Here is a 15,662-nt window from a genome sequence, read left to right as displayed (position 1 = left end):
CAACTTATTCATAGGCCATCTAGAGGAATCCCTCCTAACCACTCAAAATCTCAAACCACTCACCTGGTTGAAATTCATTCATGATCCCTCCTAACCACTAAAAACTCAAACCACTCACCTAGTTGAAATCCATTGATGACATTACTGTGATCTGGACTGAGGGTTAGGTCACTCTATCCACATTCCTCCAGAACCTCAACACGTTCTCCCCCATTTGCTTCACTTGGTCCTCCTCAATCCAACAGTCCACCTTCCTCAAGTTGACCTCCAGCTCAAAGATGTCTACATTAGTGCATCCATTCATATCAGACCTACCAAACACCAGCAATACCTCCACTTTGACAGCTACCACCCGTTCCATAGCAAAAAGCCCCTTCCATACGGACTTTGTAAAAGATTCTTTTCTGTACCAATATACAAGAAAACGTGCAAAAGAGGTAGATGGTCATCTGATATCCACTCACAATTGTTAAATAATCTTATACAAATGTTCAAAAAAACTAAAAATCCAGTATGGAATAACGGCAATATTATGAAAAGAATAGTTTGCTACCCACCATATAACAGAGATGTTGAGTTGAAGACAGGAACAATAAAAGACTACTAAATATGTAAGATGTCGACCAGAAGGCCTTGTGAAACAGACAGCATACATCCGCGAATTCATGCAAATGGAGCTCATATACACTGCCTCTGGCTGCAGAGGGCAGCCGGCCAGATTGGCCGAGTGGTTCTAAGCGCTACAGTCTGGAACCGTGCGACCGCTACAGTCGCAGGTTTGAATCCTGCCTCAGGCAAGGATGTGTGTGAGGTCCTTAGGTTAGTTAGGTTTAAGTAGTTCTAAGTTCTAGGGGACTGATGACCTCAGCAGTTAAGTCCCATAGTGCTCAGAGCCATTTGAACCATTTGCAGAGGGCAAGCTGTGAGCAACTGCGCATGATTGGACAAGCAATGTGGGTTGTGGGGGTAATGGTAAGGAAGAGGCTGGGGCAGGGGGGGAGCAGGGTATGTTGGGGGACAGTGAAGTGCTACTCGTGGGAGCATACTGGGATGAAGTGGAGAGAGAGTAGGGCAGCTAGGTGCACTCGTGAAGTTAGACGAAGGGTGGGAAGGGGGGTTGGAGAAGCAGAGAAGTAAAAATACTGTGGGTGTACTTGTGGAATAGAAGGCTGTGTAGTGTTGGGGTGGGAACAAGGAAAGGAATAGGTGGGTGAAAGACGACAACTAATGAGGCTGAGGCCAGAAGGGTTACAGGAATGTGGGATATATAGCCAGTAGAGTACCCACCTGCACAGTTCAGAAAAGCTGGTGTTGGTAAGAAGGATTCTGAAGGCACAGGCTGTGAAGCAATCATTAAAATGAAGAACATTTTGTTGGGCAGCATGCTCGGCAACTAGACTAGCCAGCTGTTTCTTGGCCACAGTGGTCATTTATGCTGACAGACAGTTTGTTGGTTGTAACGCCCCCATAGAATGAAGTACAGTGGTTGTAGTTTAGCTTGTAGATCTCATGACTGGTTTCACAGGTAGCAGTGCCTTTGATGGGATACATGATGCTTGTGGCTGATTCAGTTGTACCTGTCTTGGGTGGTAATAAGTCACGAGGGGAATGCTCCTCTGTGGTCGGACAGTGGGAGTCGGTGGGCAACTGGAGAGATATGGCATAGGAGATCTGTTTCTGTGCAATATTTATAAAAGAAGCCATCCATTTCCGTAACTGACTCTCTGCAGTTCCAGTTCCCTTACCACAAGGTGCCCTGCTTATCACTATTGATGCCATGTCCCTTTACACTAACATCCACAATGCCCATGGCCTAGCTGCTATTGAACACTATGTTTCCCAATGGCAGACAGATTCCAAACCTAGAACCTCCTTCCTGGTCAACATAACAAACTACACCCTCTCCCACAATTACTTCTCCTCTGAAGGGATCACCTACAATCTAATTTGAAGTATGGTAATGGGCACCCACATGGCACCATCTTATGCCAACCTATTTGTGGAACATCTAGAGCCAAACTTCTTAACCGCCCAAATCCCTCACTTGGTTCAGATTCACTGACGACATCTTCGTGATCTGGACTGAAGATGAGGACAGCCTGTCCACATTTCTCCAGAACTTCAACATCATCTGTCCCATTCATTTCATCTGGTCCTCCTCAACCCAATAAGCTACCTTCCTCAATGCTGACTCGACTCAAAAGATTGCTACATTAGTACTTCTGCTTATGGCAAACCTCCACTTTGACAGCTGCCACCCATTCCATACCAAGAAGGCCCTTCCATGCAGTCTATTCACCAGTGGCTGTCACATATGAAGTGACAAGCCCTCTCAAAATATACCAAGCGTCTTTACAGACAGATCTCCCAAGCCTTATCTCTCCAGTCACCCACCACCTACTGAAGCCCACCATCCAGCCACAGAGGAACATTCCCCTTGTGACACAGTACTGCCCAGGAATGGAGCAACTGAATCACATTCTCTGACAGGGTTTCGACTGCCGCTCATTGTGCCCTGAAATGAGGAATGTCCTATCCACTATCCGCCTCACCCCTCCCACAGTGGTATTCAGCTACCCACCAAACTTACATAATATCCTCTTCCATTCTTATACTGCCCCTGCTTTGTGCCTCTTGCCTCATATCCCCATAATAGTCCTAAATGCAAGACCTGTCCCATCATCCTCCCACCACCACCTACTCCAATCCAGTCTCAAGCTCCATTTATCTAATCAAAGGCAGGGCTACCTTGGAAACCAGTCAAGTGATCTACAAGCTATGTTGCAACCACTGTGCTTTGTTCTACATGGCCACGATAATCTATAAGCTGACTGTTGGCATGTGTGGCCACTGACGAACTATGGCCAAGAAACAACTGGACCACCTAGTTGCTGAGTACACTTCCCAACACAAACATTCTTTATTTTAATGACTGCTTCACAGCCTGTGCCATCTGGATCATTTCTACCAACACCAGCTTTTCTGAATTGTGCAGATGGGGTCTCCCTGCAACATATCCTATGCTCCCGTAACCCTCATGGTCTCAATCTTTGTTAGTAATTATCCTACACTCACCTATCCCCTTCCTTGTTTTCACTCCAACATTACACTGTCTTCTATTTCATAAGGACACACTCAGTCTTTTTCATAGTATTGTCTTTATTCCATCCTGGATTTTCCATTTTTTGATTTTACCTTCTGGCTTTTCTTCCTCCCCATAACCCAGTACTGTTTTCCTGTGTTCTAACACTATTATACTCAATGCTCATTCTTTTCTTTCTCTTCTTTACTGTGTTCTGTCACCTTCCAACTGCAATGCACGTGCATACTTCTGAGCCACACTGCAACAACCGTCTTGTCCACACACAACACATAATTACAAGGCTGCACTGATTGTTGGTGCAGCATCTCATGTCCCACATTACTCCTGCTTATATCATTAATCCTAGACCTTCAAAATAATCACTCTTCTTGCCTCACTCTCGCGTGTTACTTTCCGTACCTTCATGTGACACATGAGCTTTTACCTCATACTACCAACCCCTCTCCAGCACTCACTCTATCTCCTCTCTTATTACAATCCACACGTACTAATTTCACCTGATATAGACACATCTCCTGTCCCTCTTCTTCATACGTATCCGCCCACGCCTATTGCAGTTTGTTGTCACCTTTCCCTATTGGTGTTCTCCCTCAGGTTTCATCTTGTTTCCCCTTACTTCATGCATTCTGCTATTTTTGTGATTTTACCACATATTTTGGTGTATTTTTGTGCATTCTTTTGTGCATATTTCACATTATTTAAATATTTTTACATGTTTTTATCCTCCACCATAGACGCTTTCCATCTTCCATCTGCATCAAGAAAGAAAAAATTCCTTATCCTAAGCCAAAATCCAGTCCCACATACTGTTCCTGCATTTTTGCTTGGCAAATGGCCTTAACATCAAATTATCCTTCTCCAGCTGCAACCCCTCCTTTCACAATGACCTTCATCTGTTTGGACTGTGCCAGTCCTTAACTCTTATCAACATAGTTCGGCAAAACCATGTCAATCAGGCCCAAACCTCCTTGCAATACCTCCTCTCCACCTGTAAAAGTCTGCTGCTGTTCAATTTCAAATTTCTGGATCCCATCTTACACATTGAAACTTTTGCCTTCCAGGAACTAGAGCAGCATGCACAATGCCACCTCAAAAACTTCAACGTGTTCACTTCCTACTCCCATCTGGACTACCACTATCCACCCCCAGGCAGTGGGGGAGTGTAATTGTTTCTCTTGGCCTTTTTACACCTAAACTGGCCAAACGTAATGTGATCATTCAGTGGAAAAGTAGTCTCTTATTGTCAACTGCTGGAATTACAGCACTACTGCAATTTGCTTTGCTCTACAAGGAACATGCTTTACTGATGACCATTCTCCAACACTCTATGGTTATTGTGCATTTTGTTGAAACTATTCTCGGCCCAAGAGTACATTTGGTGGGGTCTATACACTGGTTCACACATATGTCATACATGAGTGGATTTCCCTTTGTACCATGTTGGAAGCAATAGTGGTGCAACTGAAAACAAACTTATCAGTCACAATTTGTAACATTTATTTACCACCAGGTGCAGCCACTTACTTGTGCTGGATTGATCACATTAATTCAACAACTTTGACCCTTTTCTCCAGCTTGGGGATTTCAATAAACATCATTCCCTGTGAGGGAGTACCTCTTCATCTGGTAGGGGATGTCTGACTAACCAGCTCCTTATCAAGCGTGATCCATATTTCCTCAGTTATGGTACTTCTACCCAATGCAGTGTCGCCTACGGCACCTTTTCAGCTGTTGACCTAACAGTCTCTTCCCCCAGTCTCATGGCCGTGCTGTATTAGTTATTACATGATAATCCCTGAGAAGAGACCACTTTCTGGTGAATCTATCACTTCCTTGCCACCACCAGATGGACCAACTTCCACAGTGGGTGCTCCGAAGACCCAACTGCCAGTTGTATTCCTCTGCCATTACCTTCATCCTCTCTCTGCCACACTGCATCATTGCAGTTGTGCACGACTTCTCCATCACGATAACCCGCACTGATGGAGCTGCTATTCTCCTTTCTAGAGAATCTCTGCATCACCAGCTGGTCCCATGGTGGACCAAAGACATTGAACAACTATTCAGGATCTGTAATGTCTCTAGTGTTATCCTCCACAGGTCACCCTCTTCACTTGTATGTGACTCTGAACTAAGGTTCGCTATCTAGTTAAATGCACTAAGAAGTAATGCTTGGAGTTCTGTGCCTCCTCCTTTTCAGCACATACTTCTTCCTCCCACATGTGGGCCAAGCTTTGTACTTTTCTGGACCGCCAAATAGCGGTTTTGGGCTTTGTCCTTCAGGTTGGTCTTTGTACCATTGCATTGGTTCTTGATGAACAGCTTGCTGCCCACTTTCAAACAGCATCAGTGTCCTCTTCTTATACTACGTTTCTAATGCAGAAATGACAAGTTGAAGACATCCTCTTATTTTGCAGCCCCCACAAAGCCAAACTATAGAATGAACCATTTACTGACAGGGAACTACTTCAGGCTCTTGCCTCATCTCATGATATGACTTCAGGCCATGATTCAGTTCATAATTGATGGGTGTTCAACCATATTTGGCTTGAAGGTGTCTTTCCTTTGTAGTGACACGGTGGTATCGCTGGGCCATCATTAAATCGCGCAAAAACCCAGTGTGTCTCAATAGCTACTGACCAGTTAGCCTCACCAATATGCTTTTCAAACTGATTGAAAGGATGGTAACCTGCAGATTATCCTGAATTCTCAAATCTTACGGCCTTTTCCCTCCCACTGATGTGGTTACTAGGATGGATGATCCACAACCTACAAACTTTTAGGTTGGAAACAGGAATCCAACTGGCTTTTTTAAAATGCTATCACCAGTCTTCTTTGACTTACATAAGGAAAACAGCACTGCTTGGTGTCATCACTTTTTATTTACGCTACATTATAGAGCTTTTGAATCTCCCTGCAGATTCTTATTTGTCGATTTTTATCCCTTTTTGTTCTGGGTTAGAATTGGTACTTCACTTAGCTCTCCACGGGTCCAAGAGAACAGCACTTCACAGGGCTCTGCACTGAGTGTCACACACTTACTCATTACCATCAATTGGCTAATGACCTCTGGTGGATTGCTAGTCAGCCCCATGCTATATGCCAACGACTTTTGCATCTGGTACAGCATCCACTCAGTAGCCTTGGCTGAACATCAACTCTGAGCTGCCATCTTGAGAGCCTCCACTTGGACACTTTCCCTTGGATTCCTCTTTTTTTATATATTAAAAAATGATTTGGCTGCCCCACACTCATCACTTACGGACTAGCTGCATACAGAAGCTTACCACTCTCTGCTTCCTTCCCCATACCTCTTGAGGTGCAGATCATGCCACACTTTTTCTGTATTTATTAGGCTCTGGTCTCATCCTGTCTGGTTACCAGGTTTATGGCTCAGCAGTACCTTCAGCTTTGAAATTATTGGACCCCCATCCATCATCATGTTACACGACTGGCCACTGGTGCCTTCCCAACCAGTCCTGAGACAGTCTCTTTGTTGAAGTGGCAATCTTCCCTCTTTAGTTCTGATAATACCAGCTGTTAGTGTCCTATGCAACTGCTATTCGATACTTTGCTGATCATCCAAAATATCCCACTCTTTTTGCATAGGGAGGACATTGACCCCTGATACCCATCCTCTGGTGGGATTATCAGTCAGAATTCATCTAAGAGCCACCTGCCAGGACGTCAGTCTCTTCTCCCTAGAATGCACTCTCCATGTTTGCTTATGGCCACCCCCTGTCCCCCCAGTTGGATTGGTACACAAACCAAGAAATTTCAAGGTACTAAAGTCCCAGTCTCTCCCATGACCTTTCAAAATTCAGCACTTTCAGGGTGCTACCATCTTTTACACTGAAGGCTCAAAAATTGTGAGTAAAATGAGATATGCTTTTACACGGCCTGCATAGGTCAGGAATACTATTCATTGCTGGAAACATACAATGTTTTTATGGTGGAGCAAATAACTATTAAAAGGGCCACTGTTGACTACATTTTAATAATTAGTGACTCAGTGAACAGTCATATTGGGTATTAATACACACTTCAGCTTATTTAGCCCTTTATTACTGGATGACTTTGTGACTGTGTCCCCTGTATGCAGTTCTGTATAGATCGGAGAAGCGATCACTGTGGTACAATTTGTTTTGGACCCATCCACTATATTGGAATTTGGCATTTTTTAATCTATGACGTATTGTCTTTTAGTGCTGGTTTGTTTTGATGGACAATGAATGTTGGGTAAAAAGATTCCTAACTTTTCCACTCTAATGTTTTAATCATATGTTCACCTGAAGATGTGACTTTTAGTGCCATGAAACCAGTAGTGATCCAGTAATAAACGACTAAATACAGCTGGAGCGGTTATTAATACCCAAGATGAATACTCATAACTGTGGTTGCCCCACCTACAAGGTTTTCAGTGAACGCTCTCCAGGACATTGACTGATGTTAACTATTGTCACCCTGTGGTCTCTGCTATTCTTGTTGAACATAGTCATACTGCTTGCTTGATTGTCTTTCTCAAGATCCGAAGTCATTTGGATATCCCTGGGAATGAAATGGCCAACCATTTGGCTAGAGGAGAGATTTCTCACTCCGGCTCCCTCCATTCTCTTTGACAATACCAGATGTCAATTTGCAGACACAAATAAGGCCTCTACTCACATAGAACAACATGTGGTGGGCTGCTGTCCCCATTCATCAACTCCACACTGTCAGGGAGACTATTGTTGTATAGGGTTCCTCCTCCCATTCCTCACTGAAGGAATCCACTATCCTATGTTGCCTCTTAATTGGTCAAACCGCACTAACCCGTAGTTTTATTTTGTGTAAGGAGCTGCCTCACGTTCTGGTTGTGGAACCTTACAGGCAGTAGAACATATCTTGGCAGAATGCCCCCTCTTTTTGGCCCTCCATGCTAAGCGTGGTCTTCAGAATTCTTTGCTTCTAATATTGACAGATCGTTGAAATGATTCCCTGTGAAAACGGTTTTAATTCTCAGATGACGCTTCTAAGCTACCTTTTTTTTCTGGGGGGGGGGGGGGGGTGCAAGTTTGAGGTTGGGTTGTCCATTGCCTTATGCTGGGTCTGGGGAACGCCCAACCCCCACCTTGTTTATCAGTTCATTTTTTCCTTCCTCTTTTACTCCATTTAATTGCTTTTAGATGTGGTTTGCCTCCTTATCTGCCACACCCTATTTTCCTCTTTAGGGTTAGTACCCTGTTGAACAGCGAGTGTGCTTTAATGCATTGATTGTGTCTCCTTTTCTGCCACTCTGTTTTCCATTTTAGGGGTTATACTCTGCTGAATAGTGAGTATTTTTTAATGCCTTGACTATACAATGGACCCCTGGATCAAGGGACTGATGAGCTTGTTCTTCAATCCCTTAACCACCAATCAGCCAACCAACTTTTAATACACTCTTTGAAATTCTAAAGGTAACAAGGATAAAATACAAGGAGCGAAAAGTTATCTATGACTTATAGAACAGTAATGGGGTTCTTTTTGCGCAAAAAACTGGATAGGAGATTTTATTATTTTTTAATCTTGTGTGTATCGATGAGAGTATGTTGAATCCAACTTTTCGACTCCAAAATCCTAGGGACAACTTTTTGTTGCCAAAAACTCAAGCAATTTTTGTACTTTTTTCAGGTTTTCACCTATAACTCGGAAACTAAATGTAATTGAAAGAGCATTAAATGTTGCGTCTAATTACCTACTTTAATGTCTCAGTCGGTGCAGCTGTCTGGATGTAATCAGTTGTCAAAGTTTTTTACCAACTTGGCTTAAAAAAAAATATTCATGTTACAGAATCATCTAGCTTTTCAGTTTTAGGCACTATGAAGCGTTCATACGCTTGAAAGCCAAAGTAATTCCATTTTGTTTTCTTTCTTTGAAACCAAAGTTGCATGGTGAAATGAAATGTACAGTAGGAAGACCGCTGTCTTATGAGTACATACGTGTTATCTGTGTATATATCTTTAATTTTCTTCATTCATGTGTATTTTTATCCATGCCTTAATTGGTAAGTATGGGTTGCTAAAATAAAAACTGACTACATAGTAATGGCCAACATGTATTTACGTATGAGTATTATAAAAATTTGTACATCTGAACAAAAAAAAAGAGTATGACAACATTACAAAGAAATTTAAATATCAGACATCAGCATTTTATTAAATTACTTTCCATCGAGGTCGTTTGCGAGACTGCGGCAGGCCCTGCCCATCCTCAGATCTTCAGGATCCATTGTGACAGCTTCACCAAATTCCTCGTTCTGGATGATACGTTCTAGCTCTTCCTCACCCTTGACGAGCACGATTTCTAGGCCGTTCTCGCAAGGTAAACCACAACAGTGTTTGCACATCGAGGAGCAGTTCAGTCCAGACTTCTGACATCCACATACTGCTGTGCATTCTGTTTTGCATGTGCAGGAAATCATCTTCAGCAGTTTGGGTTGTGCCGAATCTTTCGTCATTGTCACGGAAAACAAGTCTAACAAATTTTTCTTCCAGCCCCAGTGGCATGGATAAGTTTTCTTTCCCCCAAAGACTGCACTTGATCGTAGGATCGCAATGAGTGCCACCTTGCTGCATCTGATGTTGACTATAGCCTTTCACGTTTGAAAGATTTTCTCAGAGCAGACCTTAGAAAAAACTCGTGCCTGAGCTGTCCAAAGTCTCGTAGTTGGAATTCCCATGCAGTGCTAACATCGGCTGCTTTCCTATCTGTGCTCCTACTTTTTGAGGAACTAAGGGTGTAACAAATTCAGCAGCTAGCGCTTGGGGGCGTGGCTGTTGCTCCATAAGGTTTAGTAAATTCCCTTTTCCTTGACCAAAGCCGGCCGCGGTGGTCTCGCGGTTCTAGGCGCGCAGTCCGGAACCGTGCGACTGTTACGGTTCGAATCCTGCCTCGGGCATGGATGTGTGTGATGTCTTTAGGTTAGTTAGGTTTAAGTAGTTCTAAGTTCTAGGGGACTGATGACCACAGCAGTTGAGTCCCATAGTGCTCAGAGCCATTTGAACCTTGGCCAAAAAAAAGAGGGTGTGATATCACATCGTATGAAGGGACGGTTGAAAAGAGTAAATGTGTGATCGAAATTGATAGAATTACTGGAGTACCACACTTCTGCCGATTTCGCTCTTCCCGGATCTTGAAAGTACAAGTTATTGTACTTGTTTCCTCGACCCGTTAGGAGGACAGGCGCGCCAATGTCTTCACTTACGATTGCCATACTGTCAGACTCAGCAGTTCGGGAAATAGCTGTTCCCACAATTAATGAATCCACATCTTCTTCTGCTTGTTGCACTTGAATACCTCCATCCCCAAATTTTCCTGTGAGCATAAAAATCAAATGGTTGTTGTTTATCTTATTTGCGAGAAACTTCTCCTGTGAGACTGCAGCATTTGTACCTTCATCGAAAATGATATTTGATGAAGAACTTGGTGTCTTTAAACTATGAAATCTTTCAGAAGATTCTGTTCCGTTTTGACAAGCGTCAATTGAGTAGAAAAAAATCAGAAGTTGAACGCCTTCTTACCTGATCAATGCACTTGTCAGACTCCGTAGTTGTGTAGAGAGTGATTGCCTTGATTTCTCCCACGGAATGGAAGTTATTCAACCTAAAAATCATGCAGATGTTAAAATCGGCGTTACCAGAGATGAGCTGGCTGAATCCATCACTGGTTATGTTAGGATGCTCAAGTCTTGCAATCGAGGACGTCTCAAATAAGAAATCTTCAGTATATGGAGATCCGAATCCAACTGCACTAACAATAAAACGGGTGTTTATTAAAGTCAAATAAATACCTTCTTGTATGATCGAAATTCGATGTTGGCGGTGCAATGTCTTTTACCAAACACGATCTAATCAGTTGGTAGTTACTGTACTTCTTGTGACAAACAGTGTGCACTTCAACTTAAGCCAGGCCAGTTAATAACACACGATGTGCTGCAATGTTCCTACCCTTACTGGACTGTAGAAGCGTTTCCAGTCGTTTCTGTTTCACTTTAAACACATCACTATCTGCCAAACTGCCATCACATATAAAACACGCCTCCATACGATCTGAAGCACCCATTTTAAACGCGCTTCGTGCAAAACGAAAGAAGCTCAAACAAGGAAATTAGAGTTTTGTATACATTCCTCGCACAACGCAAGACTGGGTACGGTTAACAATGGAAACAATGACAAACAAATGGAGGGGATGGCAGCCTCGGTTGTTTAAGACACGTCAGTAGATTGAGATCTATAGATACATCTACACACGAAATTTCATTTCATTGAATAACATTGACTTACGAAAAGCAAAAACAAAAAAAAAAAAAAAACAAAAAACACACAACAGACAAAACTACTTTGGCTTTCAAGTGTATGAACACTCAATAGTACCCAAAACTGAAAGGCTAGATGCTTCGTAACGTGAAATTTCATGCTCTACACCTTTGATAACTTGACAGTTTTCATTTGGAGTAGCCTTGCTTGAATTACAGACGTTGGAGCTGACTTTTTAGCTAAACTGGTGAAAACTAACGAACTTTCGCAACTGATTCCGGCCAAACGGCTGCACCGATTTTGATATTGAAGTAGGCCATTCGACGCAAAATTAAATGCTCTTTCAATTTGGTAATAGTAACATTTTCAGAAGTATCTACAATTTCCGAGTAATAGGAGAAAACCTGAAAAAAGTGCCAACATTTTTTTTTTTGCCATAAAAAGTTGTTTTGAGGGTTTTGGAGGTCGAAAACTTGGATTCAGCATACTCTTAATTATATATACAAGATAAAGAAATAAAATCATCTACCTCCTTTTTTTCAAGCAAAGGACTTTTTTGTGATGCTGTTACTGGGCTATTATACAAAAACCTGATTGCAATTATAAGGGTCGAAAGACTTGAAATGGAAGCAGTCATTGGGAAGGGATTTCCAGACAAGAAATCACAAATGCAGTCGCACAGCTGAGACGACACTACAGACATACAATTTGACAGAAGCTACTTATGAGGAAGAGTGACAAATCTAGGAATATGGAACCTATCTGAGATTCCCTTTCGATAACACTCATTAGTTCATGTGAGAACTAGTTGGGTTTCAAAAGAACAATATTTTCTGAATCCCTGCTGACTATCTGTTAATAAGTCATTCGAAAGCCGGGTTCCCACACACAACAAAAGTGACGCCACAGCAAGTAGCATGACGGCTAATACGGCGATGGCGCTGTGTGCTAGCTTCCACATACTCCAGCCAAAATTCTTGTAGCACTCTTTTCAGCATGTCTGCTGAGATTATTCATATGGACACAGGTGTCATCATTCAGGTTATGGGATTAGAACTGACCCAAGAATCCGATAAGAAGAGAAAACGTAAGCGTTGCATTTGGAAGTGGATTTTATGTAGAAATAATATAGCAGTATCAAACTAACTTTTAGTGGACATGGTGCTTGTAAACTAAGACCCGTTCACGAATCACTTTCGAGTTACAAAAATTCAGTTTCGAGTACTTGTTGAGCCCGGACTCGAGCTCTATTAAAGTATCTGATACTCACATTAGAGACGCAGTCCCATCTCAAGTGAGACTAAAAGTGATATTTGACATCTGGAGGTTATCTGTAATCTTTCTAATATTTGTATCACATTCTGAAAAGTAAAATTTCAAAGTTCTTGTTTGATATGTTGGTTGCTGTTTAAAACTATTATGAAGAAACAAGCAAAACTGACAAGTCAGCAAAGTTTACGTCTGGCTTCGATGGTAGCAAACTCCTTAACCATTTCTTCATAGTTGAGACGGCCACCAGTTAGAAGGTCAGTATCGATGTGAAGAACGGACTAGATGTTCAGTCTCTCCTCAGACAAGGCAGGTCGTAGGTATGATTTCAGACTTTTAAGAGCAAAAAACGAGCATTCCGCTGAACAATTTGTAAACGCCGTACATAGAAACATTCTAAGAACAATGTCAACATTCGGAAATGTGGACTGTAATCGTTCCCTCCGCAGAAATTAATCCATTTCGAATGGTGCGTCACCAATCTCACAAGATTCCAAAAGTGCTGTGAAATGTACACATTCACTTGGGACGGAAGGTTTTAAATCAGTTTCATATTACACTTGGAATTTTGCTGTGCGTTCAGAAATAACATCTGGTGAACTATTCTTAAGTTTACTGAAAACTATGAAGGACTCTTAACAGCATATTATCCCTTTCTCCTTACTAATTCAGCGCACAAGTTGCCCAGTACGGGGGAAAATATTTCGATTCACAATTTCTCCCTACCTGTCAGAAGAACTTCTTCAGTGTCCGCTTCTCGATCAACATGAAGTTTGCGTTTCCTTTATCTTTTATTGGTGCGTTCTTAGTCTACTAGTATAGAGAAATATTTGGCCTGTTTGATATCACTTATGATAATTCTTTTTATTTGTTCAGAAAACATCTCTATTATTTCATTACAGATTGTTGAAAATGCCCAACTCGTGCGCACTGCTTTACCTAAGTGAAAAAAGTTCCTAAGTCTTGGAGTAGCTAGAATTTCATCATGTTATATTTTCGCCCTGCTGTAAGCTCTGAGAATTTTTTATTTAAAATTAAAATTTGGCCTCTTAAGTGGTATCCCATTTTAGCCAGATCTAGAGTGTATCACTTTGTTGTTCTTATCTGCTTTTCTCTAATCTCTCTATTTTTGATCATGTCTATGTTCTATTTCAGGTCAAATTTTGTGTCCACGTACTGCTTGTGACTTATCGTATACAACTGTATTAATCAAAGTAGAATCACAGGACAACAGCCACATCCATGCCCATGGGGGGATTCTAACTCCCGGCCAGAACAGCCCAGCCGCCCACAGCACGGCTATCCTGCGCGGCTTATCTGGGAACTGCCCGCTGGGATTTCTTGACTTCCGTGCCCTCGACCAGTGGCGTGCTTGCTACCTGCCGTACCTTCCTTATTGTCAGTGTCAGAGTTGTGCTCTTAGACATCTCATCTCGGGCTGAATAGCTTATATGAACAGTTCCTTATATTGATGTCGACTGTTTCATTTCTGTCACCTGCTTACCATGAAACGAGCTTCAAAGATAACATCTTTTCTCTCTAAAAAACAGAAGACAACAGGTGAGTTCATTATAGCTTAAGATTATGGTTCGTGAGGTGCTATATGGACAAAAGTTGCTTGTTCATGTATATGTATTTCTTAATTTTGGAAATGAGTTCTTAAAGTCAAGCTATTTGAGATTACACTACAATTTTCACAGGAAGAAGCGTTTGGTATATTTTCTTCCATAGTTGTTAATTTGTTTTCATATGCTGCGGCTATCTACTTAAATTGGAAAGCAGACAGTTTTTCTATGTATGTTACTATACTTACTGGGCATAAAGTTTTTTTATGGCGACCCATCATCTTTGTGATCGATGAATCAAACGAAATTAATTTTATGTTCGATACTGCGGCAAGTAATATTTTAATGGGCAGAAGTACTTGTTTTAAGGAGTCTTTTTGTGGAAATTGTACGATATTGCAAAGAACAGCCTTATCTTTCCTGTTTCCTTGTGTTTTTACGAACTGTTAAACTGGGTATCAATGACGTCTAGGGGAAGTACCTTTGCCTCGGAAGTTATTCTCAGCCGGGGGAGGGCATTTTGATGATAAAATTGCCAGTGTTCGGTCGCGTTTGAGATCTGCAGACAGATTAACCGTTTCTGAGAGTACATGGGATAGTCACATTTGAATATGGAGTCTCAAGAATGTATTATTACGGAAGATCGTTGCTTCTGCGCGTCGTTCCTAAAGTAGCAAGCGACTGGCATTGCGCTTGTGTGCCAAGTTGCAGACCCTGCAAGGAAACTGCCTGCTTAACTTTTTTCTTGCCGATAGGTATAAATACGATACACTACAACTGTTGCACTACTGGCCATTAAAATTGCTACACCACGAAGATCACGTGCTACAGACGCGAAATTTAACCGACAGGAAGAAGATGTTGTCATATGCAAATGATTAGCTTTTCAGAGCATTCACACAAGGCTGGCGCCGGTGGCGACACCTACAACGTGCTGACATAAGGAAAACCAACCGATTTCTCATACACAAACAGCAGTTGACCGGCGTTGCCTGGTGAAACGTTGTTGTGATGCCTCGTGTAAGGAGGAGAAATGCGTACCATCATGTTTCCGACTTTGATAAACGTCGGATTGTAGCCTATTGCGATCGCGGTTTACCGTATCGCGACATTACTGCTCGCGTTGGTCGAGATGCAATGACTGTTAGCAAAATATAGAATCGCTAGGTTCAGGAGGGTAATATAGAACCCCGTGCTGGATCCCAACGGCCTCGTATCACTAGCACTCGAGATGACAGGCATCTTACCCGCATGGCTGTAACGGATCGTGTAGCCATGTCTCGATCCCAGGGGACGTTTGCAAGACGACAACCATCTGCACGAACAGCTCGACGACGTTTGCAGCAGCATGGACTATGAGCTCGGAGACCGTGGGCTGCAGTTACCCTTGACGCTGCATCACAGACAGGAGCGCCTGCGATGATGTACTCAACGGCGAACCTGGGTGCA

This window comes from Schistocerca gregaria, chromosome 5, assembly GCF_023897955.1.
Source record: "Schistocerca gregaria isolate iqSchGreg1 chromosome 5, iqSchGreg1.2, whole genome shotgun sequence".
Classification (NCBI taxonomy): Eukaryota; Metazoa; Arthropoda; class Insecta; order Orthoptera; family Acrididae; genus Schistocerca; species Schistocerca gregaria.
Note: the sequence above shows the minus strand (reverse complement) of the source record.